A 4,458-nucleotide genomic window follows, 5' to 3' on the forward strand; every position below is an offset into this window, starting at 1 on the left:
TATACAGTTTATATATATATATATGTATGTATATATATATATATATATATATATATATATATATATATATATATATATATATATATATATATATATATATATACAGTTTATATATATATATATGTATGTATATATATATATATGTATGTATATATATATATATATATATATATATATATATACAGTTTATATATATATATATGTATGTATATATATATATATATATATATATATATATATATATATATATATATATATATATACAGTTTATATATATATATATATGTATGTATATATATATATATATATATATATATATATATATATATATATATATATATATATATACATATATATACAGTTTATACATATATATATATATATATATATATATATATATATATATATATATATATATATATATATATATATATATATATATATATATATATATATATATATATATATATATATATATATATATATATATACCGGGCGTAGTGGCGTGCGCCAGTAATCACGCTATTCGGAGGCTTGGGTTGGAGGATCGCTTGAGGACGGGAGCTCTGCATTGGGCTGTGCTATGAGAGGGTGTAGGGCAGCCCAGAGTCATGGCGAAACCCAATCCATATCCCTGTGTCGTAAGAGGTGACCAGGGTTGCATCATGAAGGGCATCTGGCGTAAAACCTATGCCAAATCAGTATGTGGATCATAACGGATGATCCGCTGTGGCGACCCCTAATGGGAGCAGCCGAAAGACGAACAACATATATATATATATATATATATATATATATATATATATATATATATATATATATATACGACTGGTCAAAAGTTTTCGAACACTGCCATTTTCCAGTTTTTACTGAAATTTAAGCAGTTCATGTCCAGTGAATAACCTGAAATGGTACAAAGTTAAGCGGTAAACTGTTAGAGGTTAAAAAAAAAGTTTAGGTTCCCAAAAACTGAAAAATAATTTACATTTCAGTTGTTAAAAAAGGCCCTTTTCAAGGAATAAGTAATGGTTTAGCAACTGCAGCTGTTCTGCAGCAATTGAAATAAATTAAGCTTTGAAAGTTGATGCAAACAATTGCTACAGTTGTCCCCACTTTTGTTGATTAGTTACAAACCCTCTGTCTGTATAAAAGCAGTGTTGGAACAGACTGTGTTTCTACACCCTCTGAAGCATTATTTGGACAATATTGCACTGCACGAAGTAGTATATTGCTATCATAATGGTGAGTAAAAGACAATTAACAAAGGAAGACAGACAGACCATAAGAACCCTTAAAAGTGGAGGTCTTTCCTTTCGAGAAATTGCAAAGTAAGCCAAGGTGTCAGTGAGTACAGTTTCCTACACCATCAAAAGGCACTTGGAAACTGGAGGAAACTTTGACAGGAAGAGGTCTGGCAGACCCAAAGCCACAACACAATCAGAAGTCAAGTTTCTGAGAGTCAACAGCTTGCGTGATAGGTGGCTCACAGGACAGCAGCTTCAAGCACAGCTTAACACTGGTCGAAGTAATGAAGTCTCAGTTTCAACTGTGAAGAGAAGACTTTGAGCTGCAGGTTTGACAGGTTGAGTGGCAGTAAGAAAGCCATTGTGAAGATGGCAAAATAAGGAAAAGAGGCTTGCCTGGGCCATGAAGCACCGCCAGTGGACTACTGAAAACTGGAAGGTCTTATGGACCGATGAATCAAAATTTGAAATCTTCGGTTCATCACGCAGGGTTTTTGTATGCCGTTGAGTGGGTGAAAGGATGGTTCCTCAGTGTGTGACACCAACTGTCAAACATGGAGGAGGAAGTTTGATGATCTGGGGCTCTTTTGCTGGATCCTGAGTCAGCGACTTGCACAGAGTGACTGGCAACTTGAACCAAAAGGGTTACCATAGCTTTTTGCAGTGCCATGCAATACTCTCTGGTCTGTGCCGAGTCAGTCAGCAGTTCATCCTACAGCAAGATAATGACCCAAAACATACCTCCAGGCTATGTCACAACTACCGAAGAAGAAAAGAACAAGATGGTAGGCTTCAAATCATGGAATGCCCAGCACAGTTTCCAGACTTAAACCCCATTGAGCTGGATTTGGATGAACTGGACAGAAGGGTGAAAGCAAAGCAACCTACAAGTGCAACACATTTGTGGGAACTTCTGAAACAGTGTTGGGAAGAACTTTCCGAACAATGCTTGATTTCCATTTTAGAAAGAATGCCACGAGTATGTTCGGCTGTTATATCTATGTTATATATGTTATATATGTTATATTATGTTATATCCAACTGTTATATATGTTATATATGTTATATCCACCCAAGCCCACTTCCTTCAATTCTCCTGCTTTCCTTCCTGAAAGTCCCTGTAATGTCCATCTTCTCTTCGCCATGTTCCCCGTCCCATCCCCATCCCTCTCCCTTCCACAGTTCACCTAATGTGTCTGTTCCCCACTGTTTTGTCCCTTCCACTCCCGCCCCTCTTGTCTCATGCCTCCTTGCTGTGAGTTGTGTGTTAGCTCTCATACGAGCCTCGACCAAGGTATACAAAAAAAAAAAAAAAAAATCTGCAAAAGGTGGCTACTTTATTGAGTCAAAAATTTAGATTAAATTTTGTTCAACAAAACGATTCCATGATTTATTTTTTATCTGCAATTGTTTATTTGTTCTATGTTTTAATTTCAGAGTGCAATGAAACATGAAACTGCTTAAATTTCAGTAAAAATTGGAAAAAAGGTGGTGTTCTAAAACTTTTGAATGGTCGTGTATATATATACATATATATAATGTTATAGTTATATATGAGACCTTGTTAGGAAACAAGGTTATATATATATATATATATATATATATATATATATATATATATATATATATATATGTATGTATATGTATATATGTATATATATGTATATATATATATGTATATATATATATATGTATATATATATATATATATATATATATATATATATATATATATATATATATATATATATATATATATATATATATATATATATAGAAACATAACATCCACTCCTAACAGTGAGGCAAGAACAATAGCCCCGTGCCGAACCCTCTCAATGGCATCTATGTCCTTAAAGAACTGGGGTGACCAAAACTGCACACAATATTCTAGATGTGGCCCTCACTAAATTCCTGTACAATGTTAACACCACCTCTTTTGATTTATAAATGATCCCCCTCTGAACACAACCTAAAACCCAAATTGCTTTACCTGTAGCTGCCTGGCACTGTGCTGTCTGGTTACTTCCCGTATCTATTACCACCCTCAGATCCTTCTCCTGTGTAACACGCTCCAAAATTACCCCTTACATCCTGTAATCTCTATTTTCATTGTTCTTCTCCATCCCCAACACCTTACACTTGCTCAGCTTAAATTCCATGTGCCAATCATTTGCCCAATCCATACAAGTATCAATACTTTCCTGAATCTGATCACCACCTCCCCTGCTATCCACCTCACCTCCAAGCTTTGTGTCATCTGCAAATTTGGAAAACTTACTCTTTACCTCATTATCCAAACTTTATCTCATTATCCAAATTGTTTATGTAAATAATGAATAGTAATGGTCTGAGTACTGATCCTTGAGGTACCCCACAACTTCCATTCTCCCACTCACAGTCACTCTTTGCTTCCTATCACTAAGCCAGTTTGCAATCCAATTAGCTACCTGACCAGCCACTCCACAAGCCCTCTCTTCTTAAATGCCTTCTTAAAGTCTAGATATACAATGTCCACTGCCTTTCCCTCATCCACCCAATCAGACACCGCTTCATAGAACTCTAAAAGATTTGTTAAACAGGAACTACCTGTGGTAAACCCATGCTGACTACCTTTAATCAGTTTGTGAAAAAAAAAGGTTAGAAAAGATAATCAAACGAAATATTAAAACAACGTTACATAAAATAAAGTTTTTTCTAAAAAAAAATCCAACTCAGGGAATTGAAAGGTTCATTAAATCAATCAGGGTGGTGGAAGGAACGAAATTGATCAGGCTCCTCCACGACCTCTGCTGGTGTACTGGAGAGTGGATACTAGTTTATCAATATGGCGTCACTTCCGGTTTGCTGATTTACATGCGGAAACATCTGTATTATTTTCGGAAAACAATGAACGTTCCTTCCAGGGGAAACATTGATTGTGTTCCTCCACGTAAGAGACGAGGCCCCTCAGAGCCTGTGCCGGTATTACCGACAGAACTTAAGGTTGTTTGTCCGTGCTCTATCCTTTTTGAATGCTGACCAAGTAAAGAAGCAGCACGTACCATTTTTAAAGTCTTGAGGATAATTCGAGCGGGATTCAAAATGTCAGGAATATTACGATATACAGTATTTTGTTCTGACCCTCTTTGTTGTAAGCTCTATACCGTCTATCAATAAGGAAGAGGAAATAATTTAAACAACAACAAAAACATTTTTTCCGTAATGAAGAAGA

Source organism: Eptatretus burgeri, chromosome 16 (assembly GCF_056783735.1).
Source record: "Eptatretus burgeri isolate ZD-2024b chromosome 16, Ebu_testis_v1, whole genome shotgun sequence".
NCBI lineage: Eukaryota > Metazoa > Chordata > Myxini > Myxiniformes > Myxinidae > Eptatretus > Eptatretus burgeri.